This window comes from Labeo rohita, unplaced genomic scaffold (genome assembly GCF_022985175.1).
Source record: "Labeo rohita strain BAU-BD-2019 unplaced genomic scaffold, IGBB_LRoh.1.0 scaffold_159, whole genome shotgun sequence".
NCBI lineage: Eukaryota > Metazoa > Chordata > Actinopteri > Cypriniformes > Cyprinidae > Labeo > Labeo rohita.
The window spans coordinates 58,542-78,326 of NW_026127769.1; the positions used below are offsets into that span (position 1 = coordinate 58,542).

The 19,785-nt window shown below is 38.2% G+C and overlaps 1 pseudogene; it reads left to right on the forward strand.

The window, feature by feature from the left end:
• The first annotated feature begins 715 nt into the window (after positions 1-715).
• Positions 716-6,975, forward strand: LOC127158599 (uncharacterized; annotated as a pseudogene).
• Positions 6,976-19,785: the final 12,810 nt, after the last annotated feature.

The following is a 19,785-nucleotide window of genomic DNA, read 5'->3' on the forward strand; positions in this document are numbered from 1 at the left end:
GAGAGCAGCGTTGCTCCAGGTTGTTTGAATGGCGAGGGTGCGGAATTCGGTTGTGTATCTGCTGACGCTGCAACTCCCTTGCTTCAGATGGTAAAGACGCGAGTCAACCTCCACCTCGCTCTCAGGATGTTGAAAGACGGTTCTGAGTTCGTTGGTAAATGCAGGATAAGAATGAGCGATGTCGCCGTCAGCTTTCAGAATCGCTGTGGCCCACTCAGCTGCCTGCCCCGTGAGAAGTGAGGTGAGAAGGGCAATCCTGCTGCGGTCTGTGGGATATCGTGACGGCTGAAACTCAAAAACAAGATTTAGATTGGTGAGAAAAACATCACATTTGCTTCCGGACCCATCCCATTTGTCCGGAAGCGATATCTTGGGATGACTGGAAGGGGGAAGTTGGCGGATTGGTTCAGCGGGAGGAGTCTGAGCAGCGGCCAGGTCATCATGATCCACCTGCAGGGCGGTGAGATCCGAACGGAGGATCGCGCACTCCACCCGAAGATCAGCTTGGTGCGCAGCGCAGTGATCTCCGTCCGGAAATTCACCAGCTCCTGCCGCAGACTCATAATTTCCATGGCCTGCTGCCGGATAACTCCCACCAGCTGTTCCAAATCCGCCGGGACCATCTCGGGACCAGACATTCTGTCACGGAGGCAAGACAGGAAATGAACGATTGAGGAAAGGTCCCTGTGTTGCGTGACGGAGAGCTCAAACGTGGATGTACATGAACGAGCAGGTTAACCACGCGATTAATCTGAGAACGCTCCAACAAAGGAGTAGAGATTTCCACCAGGAAACCCGCGTTCTCACACGCACACAGACAGATATATAAAGAGCTCCGTAGAGCGGTACTCACGTGAGTTGAGTTGACAGTAGAAAATGGAAAAATGACCAAATTAAGTTTTTGTCTTTAGGCTTTGAAACATTTCTTTGAACAGAACGCTGTTTATAAACGGAATCAGCATGAATAATCTTTCGTTCAAAATATTTCATTCACCGACTTCAAACTGAATGGTTTCTAAGCCCTAGGAGAATGGAGGCCTTTTTTATTTATCCCTTTCTTTCTGATGTTTTTATTGTCTATTACTGCAAATTCTACACTCATATGTTTAATTTTATTTCAAAAGTCTCTGCATTCTCCATGTATGTGCTAATAGGTTTGATGGCTGTTGTAGACTTAATCTTGCCTATATTTTTTGTACCTAACATGCTGCTTAGCTTTTTATTTAACTGGACTGGAATATCACTAGTTGGTTGTTTGATACAAATGTTTTTTATTCATTTTGTTGGCTCATTTCAGTCTACTTTGATTTTGTGGATGGCAGTGGACCGTTATTTTGCAATATTCAGACCTCTTTATTATCACAAATACATGGAAATCCCTAATTTTCTAAAGTTTGTTGTCGCCCCAGTAATCAGAATGGACTGCTGAATATCAGCATGGTTTCTCTGGCTGGAAAACTGACATTTTGTTTAACAAATGTGATTGATCACTGTTTTTGTGAGCATATGGCATTGGTTCAGTTAGCATGTGGAGATATAACTATTAATAATATTGTAGGACTTTTAACTGTTTTCCTTATACCAACTGCAGATTTTATTCTTGTTACTGTTTCTTATGTTGTGATTTTTTCCTTTTTGTTTAAATCTGGCAAAGCTCACATTAAGGCCATAAACACTTGCATTACTCACATCATTGTTATGGCAAGTGATTTGATTTTTGCCCTGATTGCATTCATGGCATACAGAATAAGAAATAATTTTTCTACTAACAGTCGTGTGTTTCTGAGCACAATGTACATACTTTTCCCAAGTTGTTTTAACCCAATTGTTTATGAAGTGAGAACAAAGGAAATAAGACAAAAGTTTCTTCAGTTTGTAAGAGAAGTAAAAATCTATTCATTTTAAGATATCCGCTAAAACTGAAACATTTATACAGTGATTTACTGTTTTACTATATAGTTTTAATAACTTTGTAATTAGCTCAACAAGACTGAAAATATGTACATATGAGATATAAATACTGTATTTACAAGAATGACATAGTACTGTGTACATTTTTTGTATGCAGAATTGGATGGATTAATAAAGGATTTAATTTAATAAAAAAGAGCACACAGCACTCCACTGAAACACAGTTTCCAACCATTCTAGTGCCAACCTGACACAGCCTACAAAATACTGCATATACAAAGAAAACCCTTGTTAATCAATTCTGATACGAGAAATACTTAATTGCCTAATTCTTCCATTAGTTTTGGTGTGAATTCTTTGTGGTTGCTTAAATTATACAACTAATATACAATTGTGATATGATTTACTCCTTGTATGTTTTGAATTCTAATTGCTGAACACATACAGCCACACTTTAAGCCAGGGATGGGCAAACTGGAGGGCACTGTCATGCAGAGTTTAACTCCAACCCTGATAGAACTCACTTTCTGTAGCTTTCTAGTAATCCTAAAGACATTGATTAGCTGGCTCGGGTGTGTTTGGATTAGGGTTGAAACTATACATGTCACACTCATAGCTCTGTGTTATTGCTGTACATCATCATTTGTAGGTGCAAGGGTGCAGGCCGAGTGCCATAGGAAATCACAGCAATGCTGACACAAAGCGACATAACACAGCTAGGATGGTGATGTAGTGATTTCAAGATAAGACTGCCTCACGCAGGGCACCACTACATGCCGTGGTTTTAGATAAATACAAATATTTAGTTTTGGTCACACTATTTTTTGGGGCACCAGCCATGAATTTCACCTTGACAGTAAAGAACCATGATCAACGATTGTTGAATAAATAGGAATTAATTGGAAAAATAATTTGGAGTAAGCTGTAGTTTGACCAGTCTGAAGGACTGAAGTCATTCATTATCGTTAACCCTCTGGGATATGAGGGGGTTTCAGGGCCCTGGAGAAGTTTGCCTGACATTTGTGTTTTTTCAGTGTCTCAAAACATATTAATTTCTAAAGTCTGATAACACAGATAGAAACTGCGCTACACTAATATGTAAGCAGCATGAATGTACATGTTTGTGTTTTTGAGAAAACAATGTTTATGCATGGTTAATTCAAAATTAAGTCACTGAAATAACGCCATAAAACATAAAATGATCCTACCCCTTGTTATAAAATCATCCTACCCGCTCATTCACAGAAAACAATATACTGACTTATTTTGTAAAACAGGTTTTGTGTTGGAAAAGCCATATGCAATCGGATTGAAAAACGTTCATGTAAACACCCTAATCGATCCGACTGATCTGGATCAGAATGAAATTTAGATCGGATTGAAGGGGGTGGTTTATTCCTTTTTCTAATATGATTGAGAGTGCATGTAAACACTCGATCGGATTGAAAATTGAAACTGAATGGACTGCGCATGTGCAATGACGCAGAAATAGAGTAATGATGTATGACGCATGAATCCAGCGGTTCTGTGTTGTATAAATGCTAGGGATGTTCTTTTACCGCTCTGTTAACCGATTATTAACTGTTTACCAACAAGATTATTTTAAATTAGAATTTAATTATTTTAAAAAGGATACGTATCTGTGACCTGTTAAAATACCAAAATTTGTTTCCCGGGATTAATTTTACATGCGCAAAAAGCAGAGGTGGAAAGTAACGAATTACATTTACTCGCGTTACTGTAATTGAGTAGGTTTTTTGTGTACTTCTACTTTTTAAAGTAACTTTTAAATTTTGTAATTTTACTTTTACTTAAGTATGTTTTGATTTAAGTATTGTACTTAACTACATTTTAAATCCTATCCGTTACTGAGTAAAAATAAAAAATAGTAAAATTAAATAAACCAAAAAAAAAAAAAAAAAAAAAAAAAAAAAAAATTGTGCGTGGAGGGAAAGGAGGGGAGCGCGCGCCGGAAACTACTGATTGCTTGATGAGCGGGAGAACAAACGCAGTGCGCTAACTCAAGAAAGATGGAGACGGACAAGACAGACACACATGATGTAGACCCAGATGAAAGTGAAATGCTGTTGAATTTGAATTCTTCAGAAACAAACCCATGGCCATATTTACAAGACCACTTTGAATTTAAGTGCAAGAAAGGCAACAGCTTTATTATGCGGTGTAAACTTTGTTTGCCCAAGATGACTGAATTGGCAGCTTACAAAAGCTCAACATCAAACCTGCACAAGCATGTTAAGGTAAGTTAAACATACTTTTTTTTTTTTTACGTAATTATTGTTCTGTTGCGTTGCATCAGTGCGTGACATTGCTAATGTTGGTTAGCACTAGGTTAGAAATTAACAGGAACTTAGGACAAAATTGTCAATGCACAATTAACGTTAAGCTATTACCAGTGTCACGATTTACTTAAGTCTATGAAAAAAGTTTGAATAGATCTGCAGATGTCGCGTTAGAAGTGGGCATTGCTGTATAACCAATCATACACTTTTGTTGAGAATGCAGTCCAATCAAAGCGTTTTGATCTGTCACTGAGTTCAATGAGTGAGCTGACTGCATTTGCGATTTCTCTCATTATCGTAAGTTAAATGACAAATTGTAACAGGTTTTTTTTTTTTTTTTTGGCTGTGAAAGTGCATAACTTACAGTAGACTCAAGTCGTGGACTGCTACTGAAATAAACAATGTTTTTTTTTTTTATGATCAGTAAAGATCATTAAGCAATATTTTTTTTATTATCAGTAGACAGAATGATTTATTTTTTTAATAAAAATGTTAAAATGTCCACCTGTTTATGTTTGTATATGAGGTTACAGTTTGAAATTTAACTGTGTGAAGGTTAACATTCAGTGTGTTTTTTTTTTTTTTTTTTTTTTTTTTTTGGCAGTCTAATATAGCCACTGTTTTTCATAAGCATGTTCTTATCTTCAGCTTAGTCAGCAATAATGTAAAAGACAAAATGTGATGTGTGTAGAAAAACACACACATATATATAAGAATATAAAAATTTCAAATTCTGTGTGTTTAATGAACATTTATTTAAATTATAAATATTTTGGTTACAGAGAAAATATTCATTAAAGCTGAAGGCCTTCACTGATTTTGTGGCAGGACGGAAGCGAGCTCCGGAACCACCAGTAATCCCAACCAAACAAGCAAAAATAAGTGATGTAATGGCAGTTGGTGCAAACAAACTTGTGCCACAGGCAAAGATCGACAAGCTCATGATTAACTTCATTTGTGAGGGTCTTCATCCATTCTCTTTGGTCGAACAACCTGCTTTTAGAGACCTTTTACTTGCACTGAATCCTCAATGCAAAATCATTTCCAGACCAACTCTCCGGAACAGAATTGATGGAGCCGCCAATCAGTTGAAGAAGACTTTGGTGTCGCACCTCAGTAAAGTCACCTATGTTGCCAGTTACATTGGAGTGACAGCTCACTAGATAGATGAAGAAACCTTGGAGCGTAGATCCGCCGCACTTGCATGTCAGATATTGAAAGGGTCTCACACCTTTGATGTCCTGGCAGGGGCTCTTGATGACATTCATTGTCAGTATAGAATAAGAGGAAAAGTGGTAAGAACCACAACTGACAGTGGCTCAAACTTCATCAAAGCATTCAGTGTGTTTGGTGAGCAAAGCCAGACCGAGGAAGCAGAGTCCGAATCAGATCAGGACTCTTCTGAAGACCCACAAGCTGTCTACGTGGACACATTAAGCATCCTGGAACAAGACAGTGGTCTTGAGTACCAGCTTCCACCGCATCAAAGGTTTGCATGCCATCTGTTGAATTTAGTTGCCACAACAGATGCTGCCATGGCAGAAAAGAACAATGATACATACAAACGGCTGTCACGTGCAGCCTTTGGAAAATGTCAAGCAATGTGGAACAAATCCGGTCGGTCATACATGGCAGCGGAAATTGTTGAAGATCAATGCAAGCTCCAGCTCATTCATCCAAATCAGACTAGGTGGAACTCTACATACATGGCTGTGGAGAGAATCATCCGGATCATACAAGAGAAGGGAGAGGATGCTATCAGAAATGTCTGCGAAGAATTCAAAGTAAAAATGTGAGTATTCTTTTATGTCTATGTGTATATATGACACAGATGATAAACAGTGCTTGAATTTGTTCTGCTTATTCCTTTTTCATACCTATTCTTGCATGAAAGTTGTATGTTTTGCTACACAGGCTGAAATAGTTTTCCTGACTGAGTATTGCACTGTGATGAAACCTTTGGTGACGGCTCTGAACATCCTTCAGTCTGAGACCAACACGCACTTGGGGTGGCTCCTGCCGGTGGTCTTTCAGTTAGAAGCCAAATTAAGCAGACTAGAGACAACTTCCAAGATGTGTCTGCCCCTCATCAGAGCAGTTCAGGATGGTATCGAAAAGCGCTTTGGTGGGATGATAAAAGATCCTGAACTGATTGCTGCAGCAATCCTTCTGCCAAAGTTCAAGACTACCTGGACTGAGAGGGCTGATATCATAGAAGCAGGTATGATTTCAATATTTTATTTGACGTACATGCAGTAAAACCAGTCTTTGCAGTTTCTGCATTAATGATCAACTCTTTGCCACATTAATCTTAATTAATCAACATTAATAACTTAATTGTCAGAAATAAGTAATATGCATTGTTGTGTGCTCAACAGGACTTGTCTATGTGAGACAACACCTTGACCAGATGGCAGAGGCCGCAGTGGAGCAAGTTGGGCAACATTCATCAGATGAAGAGGACTTCTTTTCCTCAATGAAGTCCAGAAGCTCACAAGGTACAGGAGAGCTAGATGGGTACCTTGCCTGTGTCTCAAACAAAATGGATCTGTTGAACTCATTTCCACACATCAAAAACCTTTCTGTCAAACTCAACACTGGCCTTCCTGCCTCAGCCGCATGTGAGCGTCTGTTCAGTAGTGCTGGACTGCTATTCACTGCAAAGCGAGCTAGGATGAACTCGGCTAACTTTGAAAACCAACTGCTGCTTAAACTTAACAGAAAGTTAATAGATTAAGGATGAACTGTTAAGATATACAGAAGGGCAGGGCATTTAAAAAAAAAAAACAACAGCAAACAACAGAACATGAGGATTCACATGAGCTGCGTTTCCATTACCCTTCAAGATGTGTAAATTTAAATTGCGAATTGAAAATACACCCAAAGAAACACGTCAATTTCGCAAAAACTCCCATATATCGCAAAAAAGTTTTTACGCTCGCATGAGATGGTTTTTCAGGCAATTCGAAAAAGGAATATTTAGCAAAACTGCAATGGAAACGGCTTTTTTCGCATTTACAGGTCACAGGGCATATGTAAGAAGTCATATGATCATTCTTCAATGTACTATAAACTCCAAGAAACACTTCATACATAGCCGCTCTGTATAGCAGCTGTATAGGGGGCTTTCCCTCATATTAATGCTTAGACTATGTACACTGCACGCATCTGTGGCACGTACTGATGTTGTTATGTTTATACCAGCAGCGTTGCGCGCGTTTCTGAAGCGGCTCTCCGCACTGCTTCTGTAAAAATATACGCATAGGCCTCTTTCGATTAAATAAAGCCCAATAAAATCCATCCAAATCCCACCAAAATTCACTGCCACGACTTATCGCAAGAGGAACAAATTATGTTTTTGTTGCATAACATCGGTTAATGGAAACGTCAATTCGCAATTTTTTTAATTGATATTTATAAAATATCACCAAAGCTTTGCGCTAATCTGTTATGGAAACGCGCCTATGGACACGTCACATCATGCACCTGCAGCGCTTCTGCAAACGGAGAAAAACATCATAAAGCTAGGCTAGGCTATATATATATATATATATATATATATATATATATATATATATATGAATGAATGAATGAATGAATATGTAACACTCCAAAATAAGAAGTAAAGTAAAGAAACCAAAAGGTTGTTAACTGGGCAAGATAATTTTTTGGGGCATCAATAGCAGAGGAGACTCAAGCATACAACCTCAATAAATACAAATATGACACTTTTATTCTTATACAATAATACAGATATTAAAATCTCAAGAGGGCAGAGCAGCAGGTTAAGGTGGTTGTCACAAAAATACTTCAATTACTAATGTATTTGGCAAATCACAAATTACCTAGAATCAGTCAGTCAATCAATGAGCAGGAAGGCTTCAACATCTTAAAATGAGTTCATGTGCCCACCAATTATATGCAATTTCATTACACAGCAAACACCAAAGGTACAAAAATCTATAAGTACATCAGTTACATTGCACACATCTATACACACCAAAGAAGATCACTCAGTATACGCCAAGACCATTCTGGCTAACTACTTAGCCGCCGTCAATATAAAACAATATAAAAAAATGGCACATGAATGATTATAACCTGCCCTAATACCCCCCTGTGCACACACACACTCACAAATATAAACAAATACAAATGCCAGGGAACCGATAATAATTAGTCATTCAAAATAAACCAGGACTCCCCGTTGAAGAAAACACTTAATAGATACAGGAGTCAATAACCATAGAGGCAGATAATGGACTGCTGGCCCTCTTACCCACTACCAGACATGGGGTACAGCATTTGGGAAAACAAATGGCGGCCGCCAAACTTTAGTTAAGGAAACCTAAAACTACCAATTATCCCTCCCAATCTCGTCGCACACGTCGCAGAGAAACTGTGCAACAAGCAGCTAGTATGCAGAGTTTTGGTTTATATTTGAACTGCGCGAAAGGAAGTCATCATCAACGTACTGCCATGATATTATGCCAAATTTTTTTTTTTTTTTTTTTTTTTTTTTTTTTTTTTGGAATGCGAGAAGTAACCAGGTTTACATAATAAATAATATTTTGGCATTCAAATACATCTTGAATACGGAAACATTTGGGTTTGTGTAGTATGAGAGACCCAACGTTAATTTCAGTTTTGCTTCAGCCTAAATTAATTTGTTTTGGCTTGTCGCCTAGCTTCTTATATTTTTCACTCTGGTTCTTTTCTGAATACTGTTAAATTGGAAGAATTTTTTTGTGGAGTAAGGGGAACTAAAATAGCCTAGCCTATGTTTATAGTGTACTGTAAATATTTCGTATCGCCTCCAGGTCTTTCTGAATGCAAAGTGCGACTTAACGTTTCTCTTAAAAATGCAATTTCATTTTATTTGAACCATCCAGAAAAAGACCTTTTAAAACTTTTTAAACTGATTGTATTAATCGGTCAAAATTTCTTTTTGTCGGTTAAGGGTTAATAATCTCTCCTTTCACATGAAGTGGAGCATGACAACCTTCCACCAGTCCTTGTTTTGGATTCTCATTCACAGGCAACCCATTTTGGGTGCAGAGAGTGGCATTTTTACTGCGTGATAAATATGAGTAGCACAGCACAGCGGTTTATATGTTATTTATGCAGAAATGGATAAATATTAATTCTGCTGTTAAAAACAAATAAAGTATAGGTGAGTGGTTATTATGTGCAAACAGTGAGAAATTATATTTGTGCAGTGTGCGCATGTCAAAAAAATCTATTCAGATTTAAAGCTTGTGACATATAAACACACATCAACCCAATCACTTTATTTAGCGTTCATGTAAACACTACATTCCGATTCATCAATTGGAATGAATTTAATCCGATTGAACCAAAAAGTGTGCATGTAAATGTAGCCAATGTCACAGACTAGACAGGCTTTCCACCTAGCCATTCACAATGCATGAACACACGAATACTAAATCACACACACCTGCACGTCATTATCTTAATCACATTGGCTGCTACTTAAGCACACACCTCGCATCAGTTCTCTGTCTGGTATAGTTTGTTGACAAAGTGGACTAGTACTTACTGTTTCCTGTGTTATGCTCCTGCGATATACTCCAGCGATCATCTCCAGGTGATCGTGTTTCCCTCATGTCATTAAGTCTTCAGCGTGTGTGTTTACCCTGTACTATCCTGTCTACGAGGAATGTGCTTCTGCTCCGTTCAAGTCATCCATGACCTCACACATCTGTAAGGAAAAAACATTCTATTATTCATGAACTGTTATTTGCTCAGTATACTCACCTGCCTCCTGACTGTGTGCTCAGTGCTGACAAATAAACACCTGTTTTTGTATTTCGCTGTATCCGAGTCTGCATACCATAACAGAAGACCAGACCAGCACCATGAGCACCACCGATCCATTTCAGAAGATCGTGGTTGACTTTCATTGAGTTCTTCTCTCATCAGCTCCAGTTTCCACCACTATATCAACCACCACCACCACAACTCCTTCATCGACAGTAGCTGCCAGTCCCATGGCCAAACCACTGCCCTACTCTACATAGGCCACCTCCACTCTGAGTCCATTGATCTCCTGGTTCTGGGACACTCCACAGCAGAGGTTATTCTGGGGTGTCCATAGTTCAAACAACACAAACCTATCATCTCTTGGAAACCTGACAAAGTTCTGAAGTGGGGCAACAACTGTTTTTTAGACTGGTGTCTACAACCAGTACCACAGCCCAGTCAGGTCATCTCTGTCAGATCTATCTCCACTAAAAGTCCAGTCATGAAACTGTTTGTTCTGAAACCGGTTACGCCTCCTTCAGTGATGTGTTCTGTCCCAAGAAAGCCTCACAGGTACCAGGTGAACTAGTGCCACAGAAAGATCTATCCACTCTCACTTCCTGAGCAGAAGGCCATGTAAGGAGTACATACAGTGCCTATAGAAAATCATCATTCCCTCTGAAATAGTTACTTTGTCATACAGTCTAAAAGCAAACCCCATTCCAAATATCTTTTCCAGCTGTATTTACAATTTTGGTCTTGCAACATCAAATCAATGAAAGAAAAATAAAAAACTAGACTAACATGGTTGAATAAGTCATCAGCACCTTGATTTAATGCATTAATTACAGCCATTCATATTTTTGGATATGTCTGTACTTGCTTTGCACACCTTGATTGGGAAATATTTGCATATTCTTCCTTGCAGAATTGCTCAAGTTCAGTCAAATTCTGTGGTGAGCGACAATGGGCTGCTCTCTTCAAATCCATCCACAGATTTTCGATTCAATTTAAGTCAGGGCTCTGACTTGGCCACTCAAGGACATTCACCTTCTTAACCTTAAGCTACTTCATTGTTGTTTATTTAGTATGTTTAAGGTCATTGTCATGTTGGAAGGTGAATGACCTGCCCATCTTCAACTGCTTAGCAGAGGGATGCAGGTTTTCCTCAAGAATTTGGATGTACTTGGCCATTTTCCCTTCAATCCTTACCAATCGCCCAGTCACAGCTGAAGAGAAACAGCCTCACAACATTATGCTGCCACCATGCTTCAGAGTAGGTATGGTGTGTTTGCTTTTCGCCTAACATAGCGCTTGAAGTTCAGTCCAAAAAAAGTTCATTTTGGTTTCATCAGACCATAGCACCTTTTGCCAGAAGGTATCAGATTCCTCCAAATGTGCCTTTGCATAGCGCAAATTAGAAAGGCTTCTTTCGTGCCACCTTGCCATACAGGCCAGCTTTGTGTAAAGCTTGGAAGATAGTTGTCACATGCACAGACTGACCAGACCCAGCCATAAAGCCTTGGTAGTCCTTCAAAGTTGCCTTTGGCATCCTGGTACCTTCTCTTATCAACTTATCTTACCACTTCTTAACGATGCTCTGAACAGTACTCCGAAAGGATAGCTAAAGCCTTTGAAATTTTTTGTAGCCTTCCTCTAACTTCTTCTAGCCTTTCTAAAACTTTATTCAAGAGGGCTTTTGAAAACACTTTCCCAACCATGGTGAATTCTTTGCCGTACCATGTACTACTAACAGTGGAATCTTCAAAAAACAGCTCATTTTATTCTGAAGTAATAAACACCACTACTATATCCAGATGGATGAGGGGAACGTGGAAGCAGTCCAAAACTGGCCCACACCTACTTCCATCAAGAAGTTTCAGTGGTTCATTGGTTTTGTGAACTTCTACCGATGATTCATCGAGGATTAGAGTTCCAATACCAGTCCGTTAAAGCTGCAGTCCATAACTTTTTTTTGTGTTCATAATTTACATAAATTAATACAAGTGAACAAAAAGTGACCCTCAAGGAGTGAAGGTACTGGTTGGACGGTGCCCAACACAGCTTCACAGTTCTGAATGATCACAAGAATTGACAATATCTAAGAGAAGGCAAGAGGTTAAATGAATGCCAAGATAGATGGGCCTTGTTCTTCACCAGATTTAATTTACATGCTTCCGAGAAATCTCAAGAGCCCATCCCATCCCAAGTCTAGTGGTGAGTCCATTCCAATGGTACTAAGAACAGTCGACCTCCTCTAATGCCTCTGAAGGCACTCCACCCACAGTGTCCACTTGGGTTTCTGTATGTACCCACAACTCGGCGCACGCTGTTAATCCACCCTGTACACTGTACTTGAGGCATTGGACACCCAGGGGCCAATATAACTCCACTCCATTTACTTACTGGTAAACTCTTTCCACTGCCCGTTCCCAACCGCTCATGGTCACACCTAGGAACAGATTACATCACAGATCTGCCCCCTTCAAATGCTAACCCTTGTATACTGGTGATTGTTGACTGTTTCTCAGAATCATATCATCTGCTTCCTCTCAAAGGTCTTCCCACAGCCATGGAGACCACTGAACTTCTCTTTAATCACATGTTCAGATACTTCAGTATACCCAAGGACATAGTGTCAGTTCAAGGACCTCAATTCATCTCCAGAACATGAAGAGCACCCTCCTAGGTGTGACCATCAGTCTCACATCTGGTTACCATCCCCAGTCGAATGGGCAGACAGAGAGAAATATTCAGGACACTCTGCCATGGTCACCAGAACTCTTGGAGCCAAGTACTCCAGCCACCCCTGTTCCCATGGTTGGGGGAACCATCTAATGTGCCATCGGTCAATCACTGGTTCCAAGAGAGACTGGGACGCAGCTCACCATCAGATTCAGTGGGCACTGCATCGTCAAAAGAGACAAGGGATACACCAATGTATTGGCCACTGATATTTATCAGCCGATTTTTGATTAATTTAAAGCCATCAAAATATCGGAAATAGCATGAAAAGGGACGATACCGATGGTTTATTAATTAACTGAATGGAAACTATGAGCTTGCACAGCTAAGCTGTAAATTCTGCACAGGTAATTCATCTTTCCTCCATCACAATGGCATTTCCCCGGCGTTAGTTTATCCGGAGATATATCACAAACCGGCAAGCATTAGGCCTACGTTTAAGTGAAAATGAATGACACGCAAATAGCATTTATGTTTGAAACCAGCAAAAATGGTATGGTAATGTAGAACACGGATTCACACAAGGTCAGATCATGCACCTGCAGCACGTCTGTAAACAAAGAAAACAGTATAAAACTCTATAGAGTACATTATAAGGAAAATAGGTCTTTATGTAACCGGTCTGTTTTTGGCCACTGTTACTCCCCTCTGCATTGTGCACAAGAAAGATCAGGGCCCGTATTTATCAAGCATCTTCGTCGTAATTTAAGCAAAGTGTAGGACTAAATCTTAGGTGTCAGTCTGTGATTTTGGATGACGAAATACACATGGACCAATCACAGAATAGATTTCCTTATCCAGATGTGATGTGCGATGGCAGCAGATTCGCCGATTCTGAAAGCACAAACTGACGTGATATTAAGCTGTCTAATAAACGCAGACTTGCGCATTGCATGATTTTGGCATTCTTGTAAAGATTACAAATGAATGGTATAATCGGCCGCAACGGCTGAAGTTCGGAAAATAAACAAAAAAAATCTGTTTGGCACGGGTTTCGAACACTCGCTAAAAAAAAATTACTGTGTTGTGATAAGCCAGTGCTTAACGCACTGAGCTATGAGACTGTGTTGACTGTGTGGCTCATTTTTGGATTGAAGTCAGGGTCTTATTTTTGGTGCAACATTATGCAGCTGGCTGAATCCAGGAGATGTGCCCGTGTTAACTTGTGACCTGTGTTTATAAAAATGAACCATGGTTTTATTGTAGTAAAAAGTACTTTCCATTTTATGGTTTATGATGTAAAAACATTTCATGGAGTCTCAAAAAAAAAAAAAAAAAAAAAAAAATTGTGGCAACTGTGGTTGAATTACAAACGCTATCGATAAACTATATTTACTATAGTAAAACTATGGTACATTTTCGTCAAAGACTAGATGATGTCTCGTTTCATGAATGTAACATAACGTTGTGTGTGTTGTCTGTGGAAACGTGACGTGATTTATTTCATTGAATGAAATGCAAACGTCTAAGACTATTGAAGCTGAAATGTTGCTTATAAAAATTACTTTATAAACGTGTTAACTTGTGATCTGCATTCACTAGCTGGTATTTTAGTAACGGTACATATGTAAAATATAAACTTTTTTCTGTAATCGAAAATCTCTATGCAAATACTATACTTTGTAAACGTGTTACCTTGTGACTTGCGTTCACAAGCCGATTAATTCTAAAAGCATGAAATATAAACTTGATTTTCTGCTTGTGAATATATTCGCAAACAGCCGATAGGTAGGCTTAATGATCGGACGGTTTGATCATTTGAAAATAAAATAAGTAAAAAAAATCATTAAGTCTTTAAAAGTGTCTGTGTTGACTTGTGACCTGTGCGTTTTACTGTTGCAATAAATTCATAAAATAACATTTAATGAATAAATACGATGTACTGTTGCCAAAAAAAAAAAAAAAAAAAGTCGTTAAATAACATTTTTCAGTCAAACCTTTGCTTATAAATATTACTTTGCAAACGTGTTAACTTGTCACTAGATGTTTTGAAAACACAGATCTTTCTTAGTTTTATTAAGTAAGTATTACAGTTTTTTTCAACTGCTTACACACAAAATCTTTACTTGTCACACAGTTTCTAAAACCTGACACTCAAACACCAGAACCACACACCAAATCTGCAAAACCATACACTAATTCTTGGCCTTTGACTCAGTTTTAAATTTCATAAAACACTTTTTGCAAAACACAACACACAATTCTCTATGTAACACACAAGAATCTAACAGGAAGTATCTTGATTTTCTTTTTCAAACACAACCAATCAAAATGCCACACTAATTCATCAGTGCCTCACACTAACACCTCACTTGTGCAAACACTCATTGCTTTACTTAACACCAACCAATCATGGTTTTAGAATAGGCCTTGGAATAATCACCGTTTTCAAAATTATGAATTATGCAGTGCATATTGTGAAATATTTAAACTATTTAAAATAACTGTTTTCTATGTGAATATATTGTAAATATGTAATATATTGTGATACAGACAAAAAGCTGAATTTACAGCATCAATACTCCAGTCTTCAGTGTCACATGATCCTGCAGAAATCTTTCTAATATAATAAACATTTATTATTATTATTATTTTATTATTATTATCATCATCATCATCATCATCAATATTTAAAACAGTTAAGTACCTTTTTTTTTTCAGGATTCTTTGATGAATAGAAACATTTCTATATAAATGCTGGTCTTCTGAACTTTCTATTCATCTAAGAAACCTGAAAAAAAAATCTACTCAGCTGTTTTCAACAAAATAATAATACTAATACTAATACTAATAATAATAATAATAATAAATGTTTTTTTTTTTTTTTTTTTTTTCTGAGTAGCAAATCAGAATATTAGAATGATTTCTGAAGGATCATGTGACTGCAGTAATGATGCTAAAAATTCAGCTTTGAAATCACAGGCATAAATTACATTTTAAAATATATTCCAATAGTAAAAAGTTATTTTAAATAGTAAAAATAATTCAAATTTTTACTATTTTTGTTGCATTTTGGATCAAATAAACACAGGCTTGGTGAGCAGAAGAGACTTCTTTAAAAAACATTAAAAATCTTCCTGTTTAAAAACTTTTGACTGGTAGAATATTTATTTTCTTTCGTACTGTGTAATACTGTATTCACAACCACAAATGCTTACAGTAAAAAATTATAATAATTACAGTTTGGTTTCCATCTTGCTTTTTTATGTTTACCATATTTTTCAACGTCTCTCTGCCAATTACTTTCATTCTTGTACAGAAATATACATAGAAGCTCATGAAAGAAGAGCTTTAAGTTTTGAATAACTGTGTATATGACACATACAAAAATATAATATTATGGCAAAGGTGTTTCCAACGTAAGACAAATGTTTGCTTTTGAGACGTGTTTGTGATATTTTGAATGCAGTGCTTCATTTTGCAGGAGATGTGAGGCATTTTACATTTTGGGTGTGCAATTCTTAGATTTGTGTGTAAAGTTTTGAAAAAAAGAGGCAAAGTTTTGAGTTTTGAGCAGTTGAAAAAAACTGTAAATCTGAGACTAGGCTGCAGCCTAGGCAAGCCTGAGCGTTAATCCACGCCTGGCCAAGGGTTTTCTCACACATTATGTATCCAATACTACATTTAGAATGTAACCATTTTACTCTTCAAGTGGTCGAATTAGATTTTATAAACCCATTAAAAAGCCATTAAAATGTCTAATAATTGTGAGTAATTCTAAAGCGACACAGATGTCATGTGGGATATTTTCCCCATGCAACTTCTTAGTATGAAAATTAAATGGGTAAATAACTTAAAGAATTTGAAATTTTTAAACAATTTTATGTAATAATTGTGTGCTACAAAATAAAATGTACACAAATTTGATTCATTTTACATATGTATGTATGTATGTATTTATTTATTTATTTATTTTTTTATTTAGCACTCAAAAGAACTGAAACCTTTTTTTTTTTTAAAAAAGCAAACCTGATTCAAGCACTGTCAAAAATTATCCTGAATACAGAAACATATTTTCATAGCATATGACTGTCAAAAACTAACAGTTGATGGCTTTACAAAAACATTGATTGTCAGTTTCAAACCAAATATAACAGACAATATTTTCATTGTTTTGTTTTTTGTTTTTGTAATTTGTTTTTACCCTAAACTGAAACCCATTTTACATTTTTAGGTGTTGAATGTGTTCTTTCTTGGCAATATACTATCTAAAACTGAGCCTGGTTTCTCCCAAGGTTTTTCTCCATTTGTCACCGATGGAGTTTTGGTTCCTTGCCGCTGCCGCCTCTGGCTTGCTTATTTGGGGACACTTTATCTTCACTTTATCTTCACACAATATTGTATTTTATTTTGTTGTATTTGATTAACTACCTTTTACCTGAAAATTGAGCGTTTACTGTTGCCTTTTGCATTGTTAACGTACTATTTCCTATTTAATACTGTACAGCCGCCTTGTCACAATTCTGTATTGTTAAAGGCGGTATATAAATAAAGGTGACTTGATTTTGATTTACAGTTTTTCTCAAATGCTAAAACACATTTAAACACTATACACATCATTACACACTACAGCAAAACAATTGAAAACACAATGCTCAATTTGTGAGAAGGTTCTTTGTTTCATAACTGCCAATGCATATTTTTAGAAACTTTACAGTAACGGATCTTCTTAGATCTCTGCAGAGGATTAGGCATTTAGATTTGTGAGTTTCATATGAAGAGTATAAATCTATAGAAAATACTGCATGTACACTACTGTAACACAACTCAATTCAAACACAGAATCTATTGCACACAACAGTACTCTTGAAAACATGATCAGGGTGTGAAGTTTTTTTATTTACTTTATTCACACCACACACACACCACAATCACTGAGCGGCATCATGTCGCTGAGCTGCATCGGGCCACATCACCTCATCCACATCGCAGGCTTTATTGTCTCTTGCCAGGCACTGCGGGAAAAACGCCCTGGAATGGCGAATCCATCCTTGGAAGGCCTCCACTGGGATGTCAACACAGGCCAGCTCCATTGCCCTTAGGAGGTTCTCTCTAGTGTATGGTTGTCTGTCATAAACCTTCCATCTCCACGATGAGAAGAACTCCTCTATAGGGTTCAGGAAAGGGGAGTAGGGTGGCAGACAGACGTTTAAAAACTGGTTACTGTTGGTGGTGAACCACTCTCTGATTTGGTTTGTTCTGTGGAAGTGGACATTGTCCCAAATGATCACATAAATGTGATGTGCGGGCCCAGGATGGTGTTGTTGGCGGTCCAGGAGGATGTCTCTTAGCTCCTCTAAGAAGGTGAGGAGACGTTGGGTGTTGTAAGACCCAAGGACAGCATGCCGGTGGACAAGCCCCTCCGAACCCATGGCCGCACAAAGAGTAATATTACCCCCCCGTTGGCCAGGAACCTCAGTGATGGCTCTTTGGCCAATGATGTTACGGCCTCTTTGCCTTCGTTTCTGCAGGTTGAAGCCAGCCTCATCCAGGAAGAAGTACTCATGAGGTCTGGCCATCGCGTCCAACTGTAATATCCTCTGTGAAAATGTGAAAGTGCACAGGGGTTCAGAACAGTCAATCAGGTAGCACAGTATTGTCCATAAGTAATGTAGGCCACTGAGCAACATAGTATGTCTACTAACTGTACTGTGAACATGGATGTATACTTACTTGCACATACTCATAACGTAGGTCTTTGTGTCGCGCAGAGTTGCGCTCAAAGGGAACCCTATAGACCTGTTTCATCCGCATCTTTTGGCGCCGGAGAACTCGGTCTATTGTGGCCAAGCTGACATCATCAATGCTCTCAAAGTTGACATTATCGGCAATGACTTTGTCTCTGATCTCCCGGAGTCTGATGAGGTTGTTCTCACGAACCATATCCACAATGAGGGTTTCTTGTGCCGCTGTAAATATGGCAACCCTCCCACCTCTATGTGGCATTCTTTCAGCTCTAAAGAAAGAAACATGTGTTGTCAATTGACATGTTTTACAATAACAACTGATTTGAAACCAATAGACTACTTTCACAGGCTTGTAAAACTGCATTGTGACAAAGAAAGCAATAGAGTACAATACCTGTTGTGTTGTCTGAATGCCCTGATAATGGTGGCCACGGTGAACCTACTCAGGTTTGGACGGACTCTTAGTCCTGCTTCAGCCATTGTCATGCCATGGTCAATGACTGTTGCTCGCATCTCATCCGTAATGATGGTGCGAGGTTGTCTTGATCTCCCTCCTGGACCTTCTCCTCTCCCTTGTTGGCCTCCTCCTCTTCCTCATTGGCCTGCTCCTCTTCTTCCATGGCCAGCTCTTCTCCCTCCTCTGACTCGAATTCCTCTTCCCCTGACTCTGCCTTCATCCATTGTGTTTGTTTGGAATCTTCAGCAAACTGTGCACTCTGAATTTGCTTTTATACATGTGGTCACAGCATTAACAACAAGTGTCTTCAATTTTGAGTCGTTGTGTGTAATGAATGACGCCAGGTGTGTTCATTGTGTTCAAATATTGCTGACTGTGGCAAGCATTTTGCATCACATGAGCTTTCATTTGAGAATATGAGCAGAGTTCTTTTGCAACTTGTGTTTTAGCAAGGAAAAATGTGTTTAGATTTATGAGAACGGAGGATTGTGTTTTGTGAATTGTGTCTTCATGTGAAATGTGTTTATGATATTGGAAAATGATGGCTAGATTTAGTAAATGTGTTTAGACAACTGGTCATTTGGTTTAGAGGACTGGCTTTTGTGTTTTAGCATTTGAGAAAAACTGTAAAACGGAATGAGTCATCATTACTTTATAGAATGTACAATAGAAAAAGATAGGGTTCTCTATGCAGAAATTCGATTGGAACATTGATTGCAATTGCTTTCCAGTGGGTCGGGGTTGGCTGTGGATGGTGCCCTATGATAGTTGATGCCACTGATCAACAGAAATTCCAACATACTTTTCCTTTGGTTACTATGCAAGCTTGTTTCCGTCACAGAAAAAAAAAAAGAAAATACAATAAATGTGACCATTTTTATCTCACAATTCGGACGTATATTCTTGGAATACCAAGTTTACA